This window comes from Oncorhynchus keta, chromosome 32 (genome assembly GCF_023373465.1).
Source record: "Oncorhynchus keta strain PuntledgeMale-10-30-2019 chromosome 32, Oket_V2, whole genome shotgun sequence".
In the NCBI taxonomy this organism is placed as follows: domain Eukaryota; kingdom Metazoa; phylum Chordata; class Actinopteri; order Salmoniformes; family Salmonidae; genus Oncorhynchus; species Oncorhynchus keta.
In genome coordinates, this window is record NC_068452.1 from 32,740,035 (window position 1) to 32,764,736 (window position 24,702).

The window sequence follows — 24,702 nt, forward strand, 5'->3', positions numbered from 1 at the left end:
GGAAAGGAAGAGAGAAACAGGGACAAAAATAGAAAACAGGGGAAAGGAAGAGAGAAACAGGGGAAAGGAAGAGAGAAACAGGGAAAGGAAGAGATAAACAGGGGAAAGGAAGAGAGAAACAGGGGAAAGGAAGAGAGAAACAGTAAAGGAAGAGAGAAAACAGGGGGAAAGGAAGGAAGAGAAGAAGAAACAGGGGAAAGGAAGAGAGAAACAGGGGAAAGGAAGAGAGAAACAGGGAGAAAGGAAAGGAAAGAAACAGGGGAAAGAAAGAGAAACAGGGTAAAGGAAGAGAGAAACAGGGGAAAGGAAGAGAAAACAGGGGAAAGGAAAAGAGAAACAGGGGAAAGGAAAGAGAAACAGGGGAAAGGATGAGAAGAAACAGGGAAAGGGGAAAATGAGAGAGAAAACAGGGAAAGGAAGAGAGAAACAGGGGAAAGGAAGAGAGAAAACAGGGGAAAGGAAGAGAGAAACAGGGTAAAGGAAGAGAGAAACAGGGGAAAGGAAGAGAGAAACAGGGAAAGGAAGAGAGAAACAGGGGAAAGGAAGAGAGAAACAGGGTAAAGGAAGAGAGAAACAGGGGAAAGGAAGAGAGAAATTAGTGTTTTTCCATTAACCTCAAGGCTCTCAATCAACTTATATAATTGTAATGACAAGTTGAAAGAGCCTCATCCTTGGATCTAATAATTAGAGGTTGACAGATTAATCGAATGGCCGATTAATTCATAAATAATCAAAAATCTAAATGATTTAATCTTATTTAACTAGGCAAGTCAGTTAAGAACACATTCTTATTTTCAATGACGGCCTAGGAACAGTGGGTTAACTGCCTGTTCAGGGGCAGAACGACAGATTTTCATCTTGTCAGCTCGGGGATTCAATCTTGCAAATTTACAGTTAACTAGTCCAACGCTCTAACCACCTGCCTCTCATTGCACTCCACGAGGAGACTGCCTGTTATGCTAATGCAGTAAGCCAAGATAAGTTGCTAGCTAGCATTAAACTTATCTTATAAAACAATCAATCAATCATAATCACTAGTTAACTACACATGGTTGATGATATTACTAATTTATCTAGCGTGTCCTGCATTGCATATAATCGTTATGGTGCGTGACGCTGTTCCAACGTGTACCTAACCATAAACATCAATGCCTTTCTTAAAATCAATACACAGAATATTTTAAACCTGCATATTTAGCTAAAAGAAATCCAGGTTAGCAGGCAATATTAACCAGGTGAAATTGTGTCACTTCTCACGTTCATTGCACGCAGAGTCAGTGAATATGCAACCGTTTGGGCCAACTAATTTGCCAGAATTTTACATAATTATGACATAACATTGAAGGTTGTGCAATGTAACAGGAATATTTAGACTAATGGATGCTTCTCCTTAGATAAAATACGGAACGGTTCCATATTTCACTGAAAAAGAAAAAAATGTTTTGTTTTTGAGATGATAGTTTCCGGATTCGACCATATTAATGACCTAAGGCTCGTATTTCTGTGTGTTATTATGTTATAATTAAGTATATGATTTGATAGAGCAGTCTGACAGCGATGGTAGGCACCAGCAGGCTTGTAAGCATTCATTCAAACAGCACTTTTTGTGCGTTTTGCCAGCAGCCTCGTTGTGCGTCAAGCATTGCGCTGTTTATGACTTCAAGCCTATCAACTCCCGTGGTTAGCTGGTGTAACCGATGTGAAATGGCTAGCCAGTTAGCGGGGTGCGCGCTAATAGTGTTTCAAACATCACACGCTCTGAGACTTGAATGGCTGTTCCCTTGCTCTGCATGGGTAACACTGCTTCGAGGGTGGCTGTTGTCGTTGTGTTCCTGGTCTGCCCAGGAGGAGCGAGGAGAGGGACGGAAGCCATACTGTTACACTGGCAATACTAAAGTGCCTATAAGAACATCCAATAGTCAAAGGTTAATGAAATACAAATGGTATAGAGAGAAATAGTCCTACAATTCCTATAATAACTGCAACCTAAGACTTCTACCTGGGAAAATTGAAGACTCATGTTAAAAGGAACCACCAGCTTTCATATGTTCTCATGTTCTGAGCAAGGAACTTAAACATTATCTTTCTAACATGGCACATATTGCACTTTATTTTCTTCTCCAACACTTTGTTTTTGCATTATTTAAACCAAATTGAACATGTTTCATTATTTATTTGAGGCTTAATTGATTTTATTGATGTATTATATTAAGTTAAATAAGTGTTCATTCAGTATTGTTGTAATTGTCATTATTACAAAGACATTTTAAAAATTGGTCGATTAATCGGCATCGCCTTTTTTGTGTCCTCCAATAATCGGCATCGGTATTGAAAATCATAATCGGTCGACCTCTACTAATAATGCAACAGGTTTTAGAGAACAGTTTGTTAGTAACCAACATCATAAAGACAATCCAGGCCGGAAGAGGAGGAAGTGGAGAACCCCTTATCTGAGATGTGGGTGGACCAGGTGAGATGATTGGCTGGCCAGTACAGACACAAAACCAGATGATAATGACTAAATCAAATCTGTCATAGCCAGTTGGAAGCAGCTGTTTACAGAGCAGGCCAGACAATTCAGACACCTACTGTAGGTTATGTATTGCACAATGAAAGCATTTGACTTGATGAAAATAAAATGTGTCTAATCAACCTCCATAGACATGCACACAAACACACGTTCTCTCTCACGCACACTTCACATATTCATTGAACATCAAACACACACACCTATCTCTGTTCCACCACAACGACTAATCAGGAGAATACATAGTTGGAGCCTATTGCATTACTTCTGTCCAGCATCCACGGCAACCTACTCCGTTGCACACGTCTGTCTGAAGCTATGTATCCATCGGTCTCTGCTCTTATCTGTCCATACAGCCGATTAGTCATAATGCTAATCATGGATGCGCGTTATACACGGAAATGAGAGTCATGGAGGGTTACGCTGTAGCCTTAGCCTGGCCATCTCGTTCAGTAGGGGGATCATGGGTAAAATAAACGAGCCGGATGTATCCCTTAATAGTCTACAGAGATAGACAGACAGACATGTATTTATGCGGGGCAGTCTCATAACGTATTTGAATTTCAATTGTCATCATTGTAATTATGGACTATGTGTAGTCTGTAGAAGGGAATATATCTCTGTCTCATAATAACCTCTGTCTCACACTGTCATGTATGATACAATCTGAAAATATGTTTAGCGAGAAGGGTCTATGTTAGGCCTAATAAATTAAAACCACAGTCACAACAGAAAAGCGACGAGAATAAAATAAAACAGAAGATGTCATGTATTTAGGCTATGTAGCCTATAGCCTCTTCCCGTCCGATTTCCTTCCAATGGCCTCTATGCAAATAATTCTGCAAACGAAATAAAGGCTATACGCACAAATTAAAGATTATGCATTCTTATATTCTTAAATGCCCCAATTATATTGTAGGCAATGAAGCATCCCGTTACACCCAATGTTAGGCGTTACACCCCACCGCCTCGCCCCCTCTCCATCCTCCTCCTCAAAAACAGCTGGCAGATCATGCACAGCTCCATCTCACAACATTAATTACATGTCAGATACCAATGTTGTATTCATAATCTTATCTCACCCTTGTCATCGTCGAAAGCAAAAAATACATAATTCCCATTTACTCCATCCGGGCATCTCGCGGTTAAAAGTCGTATCGCCGTGAAAACCCAGTTGCCAGCAAGCAACCCCCTCCCCTCTCCCTTCTCACACATGTAAACGATGGCACTGGGCGCGAGCGACGTTACACCTCACCATAGACAACCCCCGTCTTTCTCTCTCTCCTCATTCTCTATCCCTCCCTCCCTCCCTCCCTCGGATAAAAAAGTGCTGGGTCTTAAAGAAACAAACTCGCAGCTCTCACGCGCCCGCTCACGCACGTGGGGCTAATACAATGAATTGATCATGCATGGGAGCGCGCGCGCACACACTCATCATTTTACATTGACACACATTAAAATTACACTTACATTCAATGTTAGACCCAACATGTATGGAAAGAGAATGACTAATAACTTCTACAGCCTCATATTGTAGGCTACAGTGAAACATTCTCCCCCTCTGGTGTCTAGTATGAGAACTGCGTCATTCACAGCTCAAAACTCACCTATTGCTCACACTGGCATTTTGACCGTGACCCCCCATAATAAACTATGTACATCACAAATATTCATTTTTGTCTTCAACATATTTCACCATTTAATGTTTTGTTGTGCAGAGTTTGGTCGTTAAATGTTTAGGCCTAAATATGGTTTATGATATAAGAATGTGTTATTTTCATGGATTTTGAACCTATTTCTACAGAAATGCAAATCGTCTATAAATGTCAAAACCAAATGACCCGCTAGTCATCTCCACCTCTGTATTCTTCTCATGGTCGGACGCACAGACAGATGTGCAGTTGACACCAATCACCACAGGGCATCGGTTACACTTCAACCAACCGAAGGCAAGAGAAGGCGTTTCCTGGAACTGGCAGGGCCAATAGAAAAAAATGAAATTGGTTTCAGCTCAATTGGTTGGGGCGGTAAGAAGGGTCCCGGAAGGGATGACGTAATTTTCTCTTAGAGGATGATGTCATTGTAATGCACAGAGAGAGCATTCAAATAGGCAATAATCTTTCCTTTGGAGAAGAGACAGAAAGCTATTGCATCATCGAGACACTTAGTAGAATGAATGTGTCAATAGTCTGAGTAAGTCTGCGGGTCCCACTTCAGATAAGTACAGATGTGATGTCAAGAACAATAATTGTCAGACAGAAAAGTGTGTCCATTGCATAGTTTATCATATAAAGCATGCACACACACACCCCTCTCTCTCCCTCTCTTCTTCCAGGTCAGACTAAGGTCAGGGTCATACCAGAGGTGGCAGCAGTCTGACCTCATAGAGAGCCAAACAGATCCTCAGTCCCTGTCTCCCATGATGCCCTTTCTCTTCTTTCCTTAAAATACATTCGTAATCCACCACTCTTTGGCCAAAGGCCTTATTGAAAAGATACTTGATCTGCCCATTTTCAACATTTAAATCCCTCGTCCAACTCATGCCAAATCACAAATACTGTTATTATTCCAGAGACTTGCTCTCTGAGATTCCACCTTGTGCAGATAGTGACAATGGATAGGACACATATGACATAACAGGTTTCAGCAACTCTCTGTCCTATACCTTGCTGTTGCAGGGAGAGGACTGGCTGACACTGATGCCTCCTCTCAGAAGACACCAGACCAGATGAGAAGTTCACCCACACACTGTGAATTGGAAAATGTATGTGCTTTTTAAACTACCTTTATCTGAATAAGGTCTATTAGTGAAAGCTCAGCACAATGTCTAACAGCCCATCTGCAGGATTAAAGTGAAGAACTGGACATAATTACATTGTATTGATCTGTAGGCATATTGGTTTGGTAAACAGCCCAAAGGTATGGGTGTTTTTCTACAAAGCTCTCAATAGGAGAGTGAGGCTAATGACAGAAAGAACTTTGTGTCCATATCTTTCCACATTTGTGCTGTTTCTGTACTGACTCAATGTCTCCCTCTGTAGGTAAATATGGATACTGCACCATGGCCTAATTACAAATTAAAGTACATAAAAAAAAAACGTGCGACAAATACAACAGGTGTAGACTTTACAGTGAAATGCTTACTTACAAACCCTTAACCAACAATGCAGTTTTAAGAAAATACCTTTAAAAAGGTAAACGATAAGAATAACAACTAATTGAAGAGCAGCAGTAAATAATAGTAACGAGGCTATATACAGGGGGTACAGAGTCAATGTGCGGGACACCGGTGTCGAGATAATTGAGGTAATATGTACATGTAGGTAGAGTTATTAAAGTGACTATGCATAGATAATAACGGAGAGTAGCAGCAGCGTATAAGAAGGGGGGGCAATGCAAATAGTCTGGGTAGCCATTTAATTAGCTGTTCAGGAGTCTTATGGCTTGGCGGTAGAAGCTGTTTAGAAGCCTCTTGGACCTAGACTTGCCGCTCCGGTACCACTTGCCGTGCGATGCAGAGAGAACAGTCTATGACTAGGGTGGCTGGAGTCTTTGACAATTTTAGGCCCTTCCTCTGACATCGCTTGGTATAGAGGTCCTGGATGGCAAGAAGCTTGGCCTCGGTGATGTACTGGGCTGTACGCACTACCCTCTGTAGTGCCTTGCGGTCAGAGGCCGAGCAGCTACCATACCAGGCAGTAAAGCAACCCGTCAGGAATGCTCTCGATGGTGTAGCTGTAAAACCTTTTGAAGATCTGAGGACCCATGCCAAATCCTTTCAGTCTCCTGAGGGGGAATAGGTTTTGTTGTGCCCTCTTCACGGCTGTCTTGGTGTGCTTGGACCATGTTAGTTTGTTGGTGATGTGAACGTCAAGGAACTTGAAGCTCTCAACCTGCTCCACGACTAGCCCCGTCGATGAGAATGGGCCGTGCTCGGTCTTCCTTTTCCTGTAGTCCACAATTATCTCCTTTTTCTTGATCACATTGAGGGAGAGGTTGTTGTCCTGGCACTACACAGTCAGGTCTCTGACCTCCTCCCTATAGGCTGTCTCATCGTTGTCGTTGATCAGGCCTACCACTGTTGTGTCATCAGTAAACTTAATGATGGTGTTGGAGTCGTGCCTGGCCGTGCAGTCATGAGTGTACAGGGAGTACAGGAGGGGACTGAGCACGCACCCCTGAGGGGCCCCAGTGTTGAGGATCAGCGTGGCGGATGTGTTGTTACCTACCCTTACCCCCTGGGGACGGCCCGACAGGAAGTCCAGGATCCAGTTGCAGAGGAAGGTGTTCAGTCCCAGGGTCCTTAGCTTAGTGATGAGCTTTGAGGGCATTATGGTGTTGAACGCTGAGCTGTGGTCAATGAATAGCATTCTCACATAGGTGTTCCTTTTGTCCAGGTGGGAAAGGGCAGTGTGGAGTGCAATAGTGATCGCATCATCTATGGATCTGTTGAGGAGGTGTGCAAATTGGAGTGGGTCTAGGGTTTCTGGGATAATGGTGTTGATGTGAGCCATGACAAGCCTTTTAAAGCATTTCATGGCTACAGACGTGAGTGCTACAGGTCAGTAGTCATTTAGGCAGGTTACCGTAGTGTTCTTGGGCACAGGGACTTTGGTGGTCTGCTTGAAACATGTTGTTATTACAGACTCAGACAGAGAAAGGTTGAAAATGTGAGTCTCTCTGATCTGGAGATGGTGGTGACGAAGACGTGTCAGCAGCATCAGCACTATATCTAATACTAGGATCATTCCATAATGGTATCATTTCCTATTATTATCTGGTGATTCCTTCAGGTTCCAGTGGGGTTTCCAAAGGTCACAGGCAGAGAGACAGTCAGTTGTTCTATCCAGAGAACTAACACGTGGAAACAGAGGCTGTGCTGTGCCTCAGGCTATGGACATTGGACACATAAGAACAAGGTAACACAGGTCACTTCCATAACCAACTTATGAAAATCTGTGTGAGGGACACTCAGTTTGATCAGTGTCTACCATCATCTGCTGTGTTGCTCTGGTACTGCATGTTTTCCAACCATATAGATGTTCAAAATGGACACATAGAATTTATCTTACTCATAACTTGAGATTACATCCAGCTGTCTCTCCTTCATGTCGTCACATACTTGTCTCACCTACTACCAGACTGAGAATAAAAAATAACATTTTGAAGAAAAATGACAGTGCAGATGTTGCTAAACACACAGTGCAGATGCAGATGTTGCTCATCCCTGAGCAGTGACATCACCAGCAGCGGAGTGATTGACAGCTAACAGCAGAAAGAAGGGGCAGTGAGGTCATCATTGAGGTCACCGGGGGTCAGTGGAATGCAGGGCAGGAATGCACTGTGTGCCAGGGGATCCATTCCATGGGAGGCAACAACAATGAGCACATACTCCCCAGGGAACCATACCACTGGACAACAGCAGAGGAAAAGAGAGAGCACAGTAGAGACACTGAAGGGATTCATTACTACAACAATGTTTCAAATACATTTAAAATAAGAAGGGTGATGACAGAAGGGACAAGGCTGGAATAACAACAATGAACAGAAGCATTCAAGACCCCATGACCAATAGACAAATTAGTTACTGGCAGGAGAGGTCAAAGGTCAACTAGAGGAGTGTGAAGGCAGAAGGGATTGGGAATTAAATAGTCAAACAATGTACCTCATCTGGGAAAGGGTTAGTGGTCAGATATTTGACATTTGGGGGAAAAGTGGAAATAGTAAGCCAGGTATACAACACAGACAGACAACGTAAGGACAGAATATCTATAGACAGTCATTTCACAGGCATGACAGAGAATTAAAAAATGAAGAAGGCTAGGTCCAGTGAGTTGAATAATTTATTGAGATCAAATGTAAACCACAGAGATAGGTGAACACCGGGACTGTGCCAGGGGACGATACGATGCGCTTGACTGACTGGGGTTGTGCGCTTGTGCTGTATGATGTCATTTGCTGTACCCATCTGGATATGTGTGTCAGTGAATGAGATGTGTTCCTGCAAGAGCGTGTGTGTATTTAGGGTTGCACAGCTACCACTATTTTACCAAAGTTACTGGAATCCTCCGTAATTTTGGTAAATAACAGGTAATCTATGGTAACTTTGGTGATTTATACTTGAACTAAAACAAATGTTATTCATATATATAGTAAAACATTTTTTACATCTGTGACCATAATGTCCATGAGTTTCTAGTGGATAGACTATATGCTTCAAGAGAAAAATAACCTAAATAATTTTGGAAAAGCATCTAATCAACAATTGCATTGTTTTCAATTCACTCCACAAACTATTGTATTTTTTCACAACTGCCACCAGTTTGACCCCAAAATATTTACAACAAAGACATATTGACATAGTAAAATAAAAAAGTGTGTGTAAAATAAACAAAGGGTATTTTATTCTGAAACCCTCATATTAAACATCAATGACATTCACTACGTTGATGGTTTATATTTAGGATATTTTACAGCTTTGTCATCTCATTTAATTATTGTATAGATGTTATATCACACAGAGGTCCAGAGATAATTCATGAGTATGTTTACATGCACACTAATAATTTGATATTAAACTGATTATGGCAGTATGCCAGGTATGGAAATAGTCATGTAAACACATTATTCTGCTTATCTTAATCGGCGTAAGGTCAAAATCTAAGTAAGCATTCACCGATTAAAACACCTGGTTTTCTAGGCAATCTTTCAAATTACTGCATTCGAGCTGTGTATTTGATTTGCGCCAGCACAGGTAGCGCAAGACTCCCTCTTATGCGTGAATTTGGAAAAACAAGGTATGCATATTAGAAATTGTTTTCACATACAAACTTTATATGTCCCAACTCAGAATCAAAAAGGTTTTGCAAAAAGGTTTGGCCAATGTGGTCGAACATTTTTTTAGATAGCTGATTTTTGGAATTTATCTGATTTCAGACGTAAACAGGATTATTAGGGAAATCGTTTTTCTTGCAAAGCATGTAAATGTATTAAACAAAATCAAATTATGGTGTGCATGTAACCATGCTCACAAACACCTGTGATAATCCGAAGTACCAAAAAAAGACAGATGTCATCTGATAAAATTCCATACATTCCTTGAAAGTTACAAAAATTCTGGTAGTTTACTGGTAAACTTAGAAAGTTTCCAGTAATATACCCTCCCATTGCAACCCTATGTGTATCAGGGTGCTGCATTAGGTGTGTATGGGCAGGTTCTGTGGTGGTTCTGCAGGCAGGTTATTCTGGGCCTCTTGGACTTCTTGTTCAACAGGAGCTTTAGCACCTGAATGAGAGTGCCAGAGAGAACATTCCATTACTGAAAGAACCCCTCAGAGGAGACAAAAGCAAAAATGTCCCCAACTCACTCCATCTCTGCCCTTTTTATCTTGTCAATCCCGTTTACCTTGATCTTCCAGTTTCTGCATCTCTTGGTGGAACTGTAGTTCTCCGTTAGGACCAGTAGGAGGCTGCCCCTCCACTGCCTGTTTCTCCTTCCTCTGAGACATCTCTAGCACTGCCTGACAGAATCAGACAAACATTTCATCATATGGCTACTCATAGTTTCATATTTCATTGAAGATATAATCGCTATAGTGACAGTATGGCTTATTCTGCAGTATTTGGCTGTTCATAGTATGGCTATCCTCCATACCACTGTGCAGAGTAAGTGGTGGTTGTCTACCTGTTGGTACTCTCGTCTCTGGGCCTCCAGGGCCTTGCCCCTCTCCTTCAGCAGATCCTGCTCCTGACGAAGAGACTCCGCCCGCCTACCCAGCTCCTCCTCCTTGGTGTGCAGTTCCGCCTCAAACCGCTGGAGCTCAGCCTCTGTAAACACCGGCTTGGTGTCATCTAAAGTCTGGAGGGATGGGGAAGACGAGTGTGACATGACTCAAAACACAAACTATAAAACGACCCAACGTCCATCACTCACTTACATCCCATTCTTTAGGGTTGTTGAACTCTTTCTTCAAAACAGTCTGTTGATTTGAACGGAACTGAACGGATGAGAGGTGAACCAGGCTGAGAGGTGAACCGACACAGAGTGAACAGATGAGAGGTGAACCAACAGAGTGAACGGATGAGAGGTGAACCGACAGAGAGTGAACGGATGAGAGGTGAACCGACACAGAGTGAACGGATGAGAGGTGAACCAACAGAGTGAACGGATGAGAGGTGTCCAAAAGAGTGAACATGAGAGCTCAAAAAAGTGATAGATAACCAACAGAGAGTGAACGGATGAGAGGTGAACCGACACAGAGTGAACGGATGAGGTGAACCAACAGAGTGAACGGATGAGAGGTGAACCGACAGAGAGTGAACGGATGAGAGGTGAACCAACAGAGTGAACGGATGAGAGGTGAACCAACAGAGAGTGAACGGATGAGAGGTGAACCAACAGAGAGTGAACGGATGAGAGGTGAACCAACAGAGTGAACCGGATGAGAGGTGAACCGACAGAGAGTGAACGGATGAGAGGTGAACCGACACAGAGTGAACGGATGAGAGGTGAACCAACAGAGTGAACGGATGAGAGGTGAACCAACAGAGAGTGAACGGATGAAAGGTGAACCAACAGAGTGAACGGATGAGAGGTGAACCAACAGAGAGTGAACCGGATGAGAGGTGAACCGACAGACCGTGAACGGATGAGAGGTGAACCGACAGACCGTGAACGGATGAGAGGTGAACAGAGAGAGGAGAGAGGGATAAAGACACAGAAACAAGGAAAAACAGGAATGGAGGATTAAAACAGAGGACAGAAATCCAAACAATACTAACGTTCTTCATGACATGCTCCCTCATCCTCAGCCTCTCTTCCTCCATCTCCATCATATCATCCTCCTCATTCTTTGGGTCGTAGACCTTCTCCAGCTGGTGGTAGAGGGCAGGAGAGAGCTGTTACTATACCACACGGACACACACACACGGACACACACACACGGACACACACACACGGACACACACACACGGACACACACACACGGACACACACACACACACACACACGTGTGAGGGCGTGCGTTACCTCTTTGGCAAAGAGGGCCTCTAGTTCCTGCTCATCTAAAACACCATCTCCATTCGCATCTACAAGGAGGAAAATGAACATTATTTGAACACATACAAACGTCATCATCATGTAATAGTAGAGTGCAGCTTAACTGACCATGCAGTTTGAAGAAGGTCTTTGGGTTAAACTCTGTTGGGTCCAGTCCATCAGTCTCCTTCCATACCTCACGCAGTTGAGCTACACTGCCCTGATGGAGAGATAGAAAAGAGAGGGAGAGAAAAGAGAGATTCCATTTTACTGGTCTCACATACAAAAAGCATTCCCTCTATCTTACTCACTCTCTCCATCTTTCTCTCTCACCGGAGCGTTGACCTTGGGGTGCTTGCGGTGTTTATCCTTCAGCTCCTCCATCCTCTTCTCCTCCTTCTCTCGCTTCTCCTGGTCCAGACCCTTGAGGTACTCCCGTCTCTCGTGCTCCTTCAGCATCTCATAGCGTTTGAACTCATCATGTCTCTCTGCATCGTAGTTCTCTAGGTCTTTAGTGGCCTAGCAGGGAGACAGTGGACAAGGATGAGGGAGATACTGATGTACATTGGCCTATCAGGGAGACAGAGGACAAGGGGGATACTGATGTACAGTACTAATCAAAATGTTGGATACACCTATTCCTTGCTTTTTTTCAACAATGTACAAAAATTGTGAAGACAAACTATGAAATAAGACATATGGAATCATGTAGTAACCACAAAGTGATAAACAAATCAAAATGTATGAGATTTTTCAAAGTAGCCACCCTTTGCCTTGATGACAGCTTTGCACACTCTTGGCATTCTCTCAACCAGCTTCATGAGGTAGCCACCTGGAATGCATTTCAATTAACTGGTGTGCCTTGTTAAAAGTTCATTTGTGGAATTTCTTTCCTTCTTAACGCATTTCAGCAAAGAGAAAACAACAGTCCATTACCTTAAGACATGAAGGTCAGTCAATCCTGAAATCTCAAGAACTATGAACGTTTCTTCAAGTGCAGTCGGAAAACCCATCAAGTGCTATGATGAAACCGGCTCTCATGAGGACCGACACAGGAAAGGAAGACCCAGTGTTACCTCTGCTGCAGAGGATAAATTCATTAGCCTTAATTGCACCTCAGATTGCAGACTAAATAAATGCTTCACAGAGTTCAAGTAACAGACACATCAACATCAACTGTTCAGAGGAGACTGCGTGAATTAGGCCTAAATGGTCAAATTGCGGCAAAGAAACCACTACCAAAGGACACCAAAAAGAAGAGACTTGCTTGGGCCAAGAAACATGAGCAATGGACATTAGATCAGTGGAAATCTGCCCTTTTGGTCTGATGAGTCCAAATTTGAGATATTTGGTTCCAACCTCCATGTCTTTGTGAGACGTAGAATAGGTGAACAGATGATCTCCGCATGTGTGGTTCCCACTGTGAAGCATGGAGGAGGTTGTGTGATGGTGCATTGCTGGTGACACTGTCTGTGATTTATTTAGAATTCAAGGCACACTTACAACCAGCATGGCTACCACAGCATTCTGCATTCCCATTTGGTCTGCACTTAGTGGGACTATTATTTGTTTTTCAACAGGACAATGACCCGAAACGCACCTCCAGGCTGTGTACGGGCTATTTTACCAAGAAGGAGTGATGGAGTGCTGCATCAGATGACCTGGCCTCCACAATCACCTGACCTCAACCCAATTGAGATGGTTTGGGATGAGTTGGACCACAGAGTGAACGAAAGCAGCCAACAAATGCTCAGCATATGTGGGAACTCCTTCAAGACTGTTGGAAAACCATTCCCTCATGGGCTGGTTGAGAATGCCAAGAGTGCAGAGCTGTCATCAAGGGAAAGGGTGGCTACTTTGAGAGAATCTAAAATATTTTTATTTGTTTAACCGTTTTTCTTTTTTGGTGACTACATGATTCCATATGTGCTATTTTCATAGTCTTGATGTTTTCACTGTTATTCTACAATGTAGAAAATAAAGAAAAACACTGAATGAGCAAACTTTTGACTGGTACTGTACATTGGCCTAGCAGGGAGACAGAGGACAAGGGGAAAACTGATGTACATCGGCCTAGCAGGGAGGCAGAGGACAAGGATGAGGGGGATACTGATGTACATTGGCCTAGCAGGGAGACAGAGGACAAGGGGAAAACTGATGTACATCGGCCTAGCAGGGAGGCAGAGGACAAGGATGAGGGGGATACTGATGTACATTGGCCTAGCAGGGAGACAGAGGACAAGGATGAGGGGGATACTGATGTACATTGGCCTAGCAGGGAGGCAGAGGACAAGGACGAGGGGATAATGAAGTACATCAACACCAGTGTTATGATACAAGTAGATAAGAATCAGGGCCCGTATTCATAACACATTCCAGAGTAGGAATACTGATCTAGGATTAGCACCCAATATAAGAGCATTAATTATGATAAAGGATGGCAAGATGGCGCCGACAGACATACATGGCAGCTCTGCTTCTAGCGCTTAAGCAACTTTGCAGTATTTAGTTGTTTTTGTTTTATTTCTTACATTATTAGCCCAGAACGTTTGTGTTATTACATACAGCCGGAAATAATTTTGGAAATCGGAGAGGCAGTAACTCACCAGCATTACGACCAGGAATACAACTTTCCTGAATACTCAGGAGGCTTGCACACCCTCCACCGCTTCCAAGTATATTACTCGCCAATATTCAGTCTCTGGACAATAAAGTGGATAAGCTCAGGGCAAGGATCCCCCTCCAGAGAGTCATCAGGGACTGTAACATACTCCGTTTCACAGAATCATGGCTCTCTCGGGATATACTGTCCCCGTCCATACAACCAGCTGGGTTCTCGGTACATTGCGTAGACAGGAATAAAGAAGGGAGGTGGTGTATGTTTCATGATTAACTACTCATGGTGTGATTGTGATAACATACAGGAACTCAAGTCCTTTTGTTCACCCAACCTAAAATACCTCAAATTCAAATGCCGACCGTATTACCTCCCAAGAGAATTCTCTCCGGTTCTAGTCACAGCTGTGTATACTCCCCCTCAAGCCAATACCACGACAGCCCTCAAGGAACTACACTGGACTTTATGCAAACTTTAAACCACATATCCTGAGACAACATTTATTGTAGCTTGGGATTTTAACAAAGCAAATTTTAGGAAAACGCTACCGAAGTTCTATCAAGACATTGACTTTAGTACTCGCTCTGATTAAACACTCGACCACCTCTTTCGAAATGCCTACAAGGCCCTCCCTTAGGCAAATGAGATCACGACGACATTTTGCTCCTCCCTTCCTATAGGCAGAAACTCAAACAGTACCCGTGCTAAGGTCTAGTCAACGCTGGTCTGACCAATCGGAATCCATGCTTCAAGATTGTTTTGTTCAAGCGGACTGGGATATGTTCTGGGTAACCTCAGAATAACATTGACGTATACAAAGACACAATGACTGAATTCATCAGGAAGTGTATAGAGGATGTTATTCCCACGGATTAAAACCTACCCAAACCAGAAACCGTGGATAGATGGCAGCAGTCGCACAAAACTGAAAGCGCGAACCACTGCATTAACCATGGCAAGGTGACTGGGAATATAGTCGAATACAAACAGTGTAGTTATTTTCTCCGTAAGGAAATCAAACAGGCAAAACGGCCGTACAGAGACAAAGTGGAGTCGCAATTCCGTGGAGACATATGTGGCCGGGTCTACAGACAATCACAGATTACAAAGGGAAAACCAGCCACGTCACGGACACTGACGTCTTGCTCCCGGACAAACTAAACACCTATGTCGTCCGCTTTGAGGATAACACAGTGCCACCGACGTGGCCCGCTACCAAGGACTGTACTCTCTCGTTCTCCATGGCTGATGTGAGTAAGACATTTAAGCGTGGTAACCCTCGCAAAAATGTCAGCCCAGACGGCATCCCTAGAAGCGTCCTCAGAGCATGTGCAGACCAGCTGTCTGGAGTGTTTACAGACATATTCCATCTCTCCCTATCCCAGTCTGCTGACCCCACTTCCTTAAAGATGTCCACCATTGTTCCTGTACCCAAGAAAGCAAAGGTAACTGAACTAAATGACTATTTCCCCATAAAGCACCTCACTTCTGTCATCATGAAGAATGCTTTTGAGAGGCTAGTTAAGGATAATATCACCTCTACCTTACAAACCTAGACACACTTTAATGTGCATACCACCCCAATAGATCCCCAGATGTTGCAATCGCCATCGCACTGCCCTATCCCATGTGGACAAGAGGAATACCTACGGAAGAATGCTTTCAACACCATAGTACCCTCAAGTTCCTCGGCGTACACATCACTGACAATCTGAAATGATCCATCCACACAGTGTGGTGAAGAAGGAGCAACAACTACTCTTGGCCCCTAAGACACTCAAACTTTTACAGATGGACAATTGAGAGCATCCTGTCGGGCTGTTTCACCCCCCTGGTATTGGCAACTTCTCCGCCCGCAACCGCAGGGCTCTTCAGAGGGTGGTGCGGTCTGCACAACGCATCACAGGGGGCACACTGCCTGCCCTCCAGGACACCTACAGCACCCGATGTCACATGAAGGCCAAAAAGGACATCAACCACCCGAGCCACAGCCTGTTCACCCCGCTATCATCCAGAAGGCGAGGTCAGTACAGGTGCATCAAAGCTGGGACTGAGAGACTGAAAAACAGCTTCTAGCTCAAGACCATCAGACTTAAATAGCCATCACTAGCCAGCTACCACTCGGGTTACTCAACCCTGCACCTTAGAGGCTGCTGCCCTATATACATAGACATGGAATCACTGGCCACTTTAATAATGGAACACTAGTCACTTTAATAATGTTTACATACTGCTTTACTCATCTCATATGTATAATGTATTCTATGGTATTTTAGTCAATGCCACTCAGACATTACTCGTCCTAATATTGATATATTTCTTCATTCCCTTCTTTTACTTTTATATTTGTGTGTATTGTTGTGTATTGTTAGATACTACTTGCACTGTTGGATTATATATTAAGTATTCCACTACACCCGCAATAACATCTGATAAATATGTGTATTTGTACCAATAAAATTTGATTTGAAAAGGCTAAACTGATCCTAGATCTGCACCTACTCTTAGATGTTCTATGAATGCACATACAGGCCCTGGACTCTATGCTCACTGCATTACCGTTGAGATGAGCAGCTCAAGGTCTTTGGCCTCAAAGGTGTTCTGATTGTGTGATCCAGGTGTTCAAACTGCTTCAACAGAGAGGCATGGTCCATCTGTAAACCTTGGGGATAAACAGAGAGGGGTTTTAACAAGTGACTGAGAAAACATATATAATCTTGGTCTTCCAGGCCTTTAAAGAACCCTCACTCTGTGTGTTGGTGCTGTCCAGTTTGGCTTTGAGCAGCATCCTGAGGCGAGACACCTCCTGTCTCTTCAGCTCATCCAGACGAGTTCTAAATGGTGCCCTGCAAGGTCCAGCTCTTACTGAGACGACCATTCTGAAGAAGATGGCCAGTCAGTCAGACACATAGATTCACCTTTATTCGCCAGGACATTTACTTTACATGTACCAGGAACTTGACCCAGTGACTTGATGCTGCCACAATAAACAGAACATAGACAGAATACAGACAGAATGTATAGACAAAGAATTTACACATACTCGACATACAGTATATACACTATAGATTAGGGATGGGCATCTGAAATTATTGCACTATTCAAATATTATATTTTTTCAGATATCTGGATTGTCGAAGTACATGTTTTAAAGAAAACGGTACCCTACGCGTTTCAGCAGAAGGGTAAGTGAGGTGTGAGAGAGGAGCAGGGGCCAGTGTGTGTGGCACAGAGGGTGAGAGAAAAAGTAGACAAACCGACTCGTGCTAGTTAGAAAACCTATGGCAGCAACAAGTTATCTATCATACCATCTGGTAGTACCGGTCTTGACTGAACCAAATCATTGTAAAGAAGCTAGCTGGCTACAGTAGCCAGCTAAGTTAGTCAGCTAGCTAGCTAAAGTAGAAAGGCTAATTGAGGCTATTTTGCGGCACACCTCGTAATTGTCTACGACAACTCCATTCATATGAAACAACAGCCTACCTGTTGGTTGATCATTGTAGCCTACTCCTTCTCATTTAGCCAACTTATTTCCATAATTTTTATTCTAATTTGCATCGATTAGAAATCTCCCACTTCCTTTGCTACACATTGAGCCTCCGACTGTAACACCACTTTGATTGACCATCAATAACAACAAGCTACACGTGTGAAGGCTACCGGAGCATATTTTTTATGGGCATTAAAACGGTCATAAAACTGTTGTGTTATTAAAATGTTTAATGTAATGGTCTATCCTTGTAGGCTATGTAGCAATGTCACATAGATACTTTTGACATTTTAGACCAAGCATTTTCATTGTTAAAATAGACCATTAAGTAATCGAATACTAACGTCCATTCAGATATTCGAATAACCCGTGCCAATCCCTACTATAGATGACTTGTGTAACATCATAGGTACTACACAAGGAGGTGAGGGGGTACTTAGTGAGTTAATACTTTCAAAAACTAATAAAAAACTAAGGTCAGAAAATATAAGACAAGGGGAAAAACAACAGAGAGAGAGAGAGACCTTGATGTCCTCTGTATTGGCAGTCTGGAGTTTCTCTCTGAAGTGGGGATCTGTCTCCAGCACTTCAATCACCTCTCTCAGATACCGGTCATAGTATAGGCCTGTGTCCTGCAATGGACAGGCAACCACACACACACACAAACATCACACATGGATACAGATACCGGTCATAGTATAGGCCTGTGTCCTGCAATGGACAGGCAACCACACACACACATCACACATGGATGGATACAGACAGACAGGCAACCACACACACAAACATCACACATGGATGGATACAGACAGAAGGGCAACCACACACACAAACATCACACATGGATGGATACAGACGGACGGACGGACAGATAACCAAACAACCACACAAACGGATGGATGGACGACAGACAGAACAAAGGAGTACCACATTATCCTCCTGTTTGTCCTCCTGGGGAGAATGTGCTTCCTGGGGGGTTGCATTGCGGTCGAGGGGCACTGACCAAACCTCCAGAGACATGGATAGGAGCAGCAGCCAGCCAGGATCCAGGTTCATCCTCCTGCAAGAGAAGTATGAACATATAAGATCTGTCTATGTCAATTGTGTATTCAGACATTATTCAGCTGTCTGTCATTTGGTACTGAACACCAACGGAATGATGTTTGACGGCTGACATCTGACAGACAGAGGCACATCACAGGAGGCGGTATCCTGTTGCATGGACATTATGGGAACTGCAGACTGACCATCAGATACTGTGGGCTTGTGACGTGACTATGGGCTAACGCGAAACCTCACTGAATGAAAGGTCTACGTCTGGAGTTCGTGTGACAATATACAGCTTTTCAGTAGAAAGCGCAACAACACGCAACAGCAAAGACACTACCGCACTCTGAACAACAGGAAGCTAGCTAGCCAACTAGCTACGGACGAGAGAGAGAGGCTTACATCCATCTTGCATCCCCCATTCATATTAAAATGCGCGAAACCCACTAGAAAACATATGGCAACGCCAACAGGCCAAATTTAGTATTACGTACACTCGTTGTGACATGGGGGATTCTCGCTTACCGTTACTTGTTAATCGGTGGCTAATTCTTTGCCAGTTGTATTAGCCAGCTGACGTTACTTCCTTTACCGAAAGTCTTCCGAAATTTTTTTTTTTTTGCTTGGCAGCCGAAAATTACGTCAAAAGAAGCGACTGTGTTGACCGATCGTATGGGTCCCGTCCGTTTTTATAACGCGTTCAACTACTATTCGGAACTAGGAAATTACATTTCCGAGTTTGCTAGTTTCGAGTTTCATAGTTCCGACTATTACATGAACGCGGCATTATTATTCCTCAGCGTCTCCATCCCGTCGGTTCTTATTAATAAACTGTAGTTCAGTGGTCTCGTCAGAGAGGAAGAGGCGAAGCGAGAGGATTTACTGCGCCCAAAATATGTCCGCGTGAGATAAGCCCTTTTTTGCATGGAGGGCTATGAGAGGGTGTCGAAATCGAATAGAAGTTTTGTAATGTTTAGGCTGTTACAAATGTACTTATATAAGTGGATTCATGTGGCATTCCGGCAACTTTGAGAAAAACAACTTAGTTTTGCCTGTTGGTCACACGCTTATCTACCCTCTCATTGGCTAAAATGGTCTCACCTGATTTCTCCTGCCTTTCATCATTGATGACATGTTTCCGTTGTTAGAATGGTCAGTCTTGTCAATATAATAGATCATCTTTGGTCTCGTTCCAATACAAAAACCGTACATTTCCTTTTTACGTCTTCCTTATCGTATGAAAAACACCCACACATGCGAAGTACAGTTATTGTTTTGAAGTTAAATTTTGAAGTAATTGTATTTCATTTACATTGTAAAGGATGTTTTATTTCCATAAGGGTGTTTGTCCATCACACACATCACATATAAAGAGAAAATAAATAAAAGATCAAATTCCAACAGGTAAAAAGTATGTATTTATTTCATTAAAATAGATAGCTATGTATATTATTTCATCAATTACCTTGTCACTTCACATACAAACACAAACAATGGTGAATTTAAATAAATTAACATTACATAATTGCACATAATAAATAAATGGATAAATAATAGATTAAGGACATACTATCAACAACATAATGACAAAGAATCACAGATAATAAATATGGCACAAGAAACACAATGAATAAATAAACAATATTAAATTAAAGTAATTTCAAAATATGATAATAAATTGTAGCATTTGAGTTCATAAAGAGTTTATATCAGTTTCACTGATGAGCTACATGCAGGACTCTGATTGATTTGCACTTTGTCTCACACAATTTAGTGTTTAGAAATCAATCTCTCTCATATCAGTAGGAGTGCCTGCTCTTTCATCCTCTATTTCTCCATCCTTCTCCATGGCACTGTCTTGGAGTCCACCTCTGAGCCGTTGTTTGAGGGCAGCTTCTATCAATTCACTGTAACACTGCAACACCATCTGTGATCAAAGAAGAAAGATAAACACAGATTAGGATTAAAACCAGTACCTTCCAGTCACACTAAATCCACATCACAACCAATCTGTAACTCAAACACTTAGTTCTGGGTGGTCCTTTTTCTTTCCAGTCAAATTTTTTACCTCTAAATCAGTCTTTCATTCAGCATTGCTACTGAATAGAGTTGAACTGCAGCTCCTGGCTGTAATACAAACAATATGTTGAGATATTTTCTGTAGAGATATTAGAGATACTGCTAGGCACTCACCAGGTCAGTCTGACACAGTTCTGCCAGTGTAGCACTCATATGACCCAGATGACCTGACCCTTGTTGCCCAAACCCCCGAAGGGGCAGAGTTCTAGAGCTGCCGCAGCAACCAGGGATGGAGGGGGCTCCCAGGAAACGGTAGTCACAGACACACATGGCAACCAGGGTGTCACTATGCTGACGCAGTGTGAGAATAACTCCTCTGTGTCTGTCTTTCCATCCTTCCCTCTCCCTACAGGGGGAAGGAAATGTGGAATGAAGTCCTGAGCGGGTTACCACAGCAACGTCCCATCGAAGAGTTGCAAGGATGACACGTTCCATCTCCTTATGATGAAAGGGCAAGAACATCAATATACATGTGTTTCTGTGTAAAAACATTTTCATTTAGTGTATATATAGCCCACTGAATACAATGCATATAATAATACAGAGATGGTTTGCATTCACAAGGTCCCCATATTGTCACATACATAGTTTTGAAAGTGTCTCTCCTCTATATCAAAATGGTGACCTACCCGTATGTTGAGGGCAGGAAGCTGTACTCAGCTGCAGCACAAAGAGAGTCAGCAGAGATTGTGTCACACTCTGTTAGTTTGGAGGCGATGAGGATGCAGGCTGCAGCCAGGCAGTAGGGGTGAAACAGGAGAGACAGGGATGCAGACAGGAAGCAGTCCAACATAGAGACAGACAGGGGAAACACTGTTTCGTCACAGCCACGCTCACAGCATACCTAGTAGAAGACCAACAGGTGATAATCAATTAGTGCCTCATCACAGTACACCAAAGACATTAATGTGGGGGAAAAAAAGAGATGAAAATGGAATCCAGAGAATGAAAAGTTCATACTTCCATAACCCACTTGGCGAGCTCCCTCTCTGCGCTCCGGCTCTCTGAATGAGGGCGGCGACGTAGAGGGCGGAGGGCAGATATCTCTCCTCCACCTGTAGCAGCCTCTGGATGATCCGCTGCCCAGACACACTGGGGTCCCAGGGGCCCGGAGCTGTGAATGGCCCCCCTGGCCTGGCCCTGCTGGGCTCCCTGGCCTTGCTGGCCTCGGTTCTCCTCACACCACAGAGACACAGACACAGACATCCCTCAGCTCAGCCCACACACACAACTACCTAGGTGGGTTTGTGTTCCCTCTCGGTCCAGAAAGTGGGATACAACATGTCAATGTTACTCTGTCAGGGGTAAGGAGAGAAAATGTAGGACCAATATGTGTGCTGAAAATCTGCAACTAATCCAACTCAGTAAACCCTCTTGTCACTGCTATGTTGGATGTCCTTTTATTTCTCGCCCTTCTGTATGTGTGTGTTCCTGTGTGGCGCTGGTGTGAATCTTAGCCCGAACCTCCTCTGGCTGGGTTTATACCCCTCGGAGAAAGAAAATGACAGAGAGAGGTGTGGTGAAGAGGGAATGAAAGAGAAAGAGGGTGGTAACATAGTGACTGACATAAAATAATAAAAAGACAACAAATGCTGTCTGTACAACAATGGCATCAACAGGTGGAGAGAGGGGAGAAAATAGAGGAAGGAGAGAGAGAGGAGGGGAGGAGAGAGGGTGCAGACAAGAGGGAGGGGCCGCAGGGACAGGGGCAACAGCTTGCCCCAACAGTGAAAAAGAGAAGGGAGAAAGGAGGAGAGAAAAGGTCATCTCCAAACTTTCTGACAATGGGAATGGATAACATGAGTAGGTTGTTTGTTGACAATATTAAAGGGAAAAGAGAAAAGATGGAAATATATTTCCTCAAACTGAAAGTTCCAAATTCTTTCCCATTAAATAATAGAAACTGTATAGAGAAATTAGAGATTATAATTGCGGTTAATTGGAAAAGCAACGTGAGGGTTTATGCTTTGTTGAATGGTTGCATTTTTATTTTTGTAAATCTTTTTGCCCTGTCCTGTTTGTAGCTATACAGTACTTATTGTGCAAATAACTAATATATATGTACAAAGATTTCCTCCTAAATGTCTAACTTCTGGCATGAAACTCTCTCTAGTGCCCAGAACTCTCTGAGGAATCTCATTGTCAAAGCAACCTGTGTCCAGTCACTCTACTCCCATAACCCCCCCCAGCCTGTGGCAACTGCTCCCTGTTTAAAGAGCAGTGAATCCACTGGGGAGGACAGGGTGAGGTATGAGCAACAGACAGTAGAGCAGGCAGGTCAATGAGCTGTATTGTCTCCTTTACAAATCAGTGTCAGACACCAGCCCCTGGCCTTCTGCTGGGTCCTCTCTCTGACACACACACACACCCCCTTCACACATTCACTGGACAGCAGACACACTCTCGCATGCTCCTCGGGGACTCCCTGACGGTCACAATGGGGTCACACTTACGAGTAGTGAATTCAGATTCTATTTGACACAGTGAGTCAGTCACTACAGGTGGTTTAAGGGACACACGGGCGTATGTTTCACAGAGACATTTGGGAAGCACTGAAAATGGGAAACAATTACACACCTCTTGAATCAGCCTTAAAATATCATAAGACAAAAGCATAAATTAAAGTTAGCTTGCATTTTTACTGATTAAAGGGGAAATCTGCACATCAGGAACCAAAATACTAGCTTGTTTTATCCCAATGGTTGTTAACATACATGTTAAATGCAAACAAACATGGTTAAAACTATCACATATCATGGATGGTCAGTCCTTGCATACATAGCTCTCTTTAAATTTGAGAGTTGTTACATTTCTACAGCCCCATCCCTTAGCTTTTCCCAAAACAGGGGCGGGGAGTCATATTGTTTCAACTGCTGATTGCTGCTTTAAATCAATCACTAATCAGACCTTCAAATAGATATGTTGTAATACAGTTTTTTCCTTTAAAAATAGTATCTGTTTTATGCAAATGTTTAGATGGAATGTATTTTGTGTTTCTCACTAACATTCACTGTGGAAAGTTACAGCATCATTTCTGAGTCCTTTTGTTGAATCTCTTCAAAGTCAAGAGATTTCATTGCTGAAATATTCCTCTATTACCCTTAATCATTAGTCATCTGTGTGTGTGTGTTATTCATGGCTGCACATTTGCACAGAAAACCCCCAAGAAGAATGCAAAAGGCATTCTTCTTTAGTAAGAGCACACTTATCTGGGACTTGAGATTTAAACCACAGACTTTATCTCCTCTGAGGTCTCAACACTCTAGATAAACCCCTTCCAAGCAGTAACAATCACAACAAGAGAGATTATCACCCCAACACACTGGGACCATTGTAGAATTAGAGGGGATGTTGGCTGTTGAGAGAGACATCATCCATAAACAGGGATTGGATTAGCACTGAAAACAGATTGTTTGAATGAGAGCCAGAGTGAGTTTGGCTATGGGAGTCAGAAGAGGTCAGGTCAGAAGAGAGAGAGGGCAGAGAGGGGCGTGGGGAAGAGAAACAGAGTGACAGATCGCCCGCCTGTTTAAGTACCCTGCTAAATTCATACATTGCAGCTGTATTCAAACAGACAGGGAGGGAAGGAGGGAGAGAGGGGGACGGAGAGACATGGACGACCCAGTCGGTCTTGAGGGGAGTGCGTTTCTCCGCCCCTCATTTTCCACCTCATTGCCCGGGACAGTGGAGGACAGAGATCCCTTTTCACCTCACAGACACCTGCTGACAGGGAGGGGAAGGGGGTCTGCTCACTCAGTTAACACACTGCATAAACCATCCTACAGAACTGATAAACACTTTATCACTCAGAACTAAGTCAACCAACTAAGTGCTTTTGACACATTTCTGGCAAATGAGTGGTGTTTTACACTTAATTTGATTAGTTTACAACAATAACTATGGTG

The 24,702-nt window shown here is 43.2% G+C and overlaps 1 protein-coding gene and 2 pseudogenes across 2 annotated transcripts in view; all 3 read right to left on the reverse strand.

Moving 5' to 3' along the window:
- Positions 1–3,807, reverse strand: part of LOC118383936 (liprin-alpha-3-like) — a 115,000-nt gene extending 111,193 nt beyond the window's left edge. Inside the window, exon 1 of the mRNA XM_052491436.1 lies at positions 3,610–3,807. The gene's annotated coding sequence lies outside the window, so the exon portion shown is untranslated. The remainder of the gene's footprint in view (positions 1–3,609) is intronic.
- A 4,545-nt stretch (positions 3,808–8,352) lies between these two features.
- Positions 8,353–18,766, reverse strand: LOC118377083 (nucleobindin-1-like; annotated as a pseudogene). The gene is made up of 12 exons (XR_008088806.1): positions 18,599–18,766; positions 18,196–18,303; positions 16,930–17,060; positions 16,741–16,843; positions 11,898–12,083; positions 11,694–11,784; positions 11,556–11,614; positions 11,288–11,401; positions 10,465–10,524; positions 10,212–10,385; positions 9,933–10,047; positions 8,353–9,812 (listed from the first exon to the last, which is right to left on the reverse strand). The product of XR_008088806.1 is annotated as a nucleobindin-1-like (transcript).
- Positions 18,767–20,474: 1,708 nt separating this feature from the next.
- Positions 20,475–23,874, reverse strand: LOC118377082 (G1/S-specific cyclin-D2-like; annotated as a pseudogene).
- Positions 23,875–24,702: the final 828 nt, after the last annotated feature.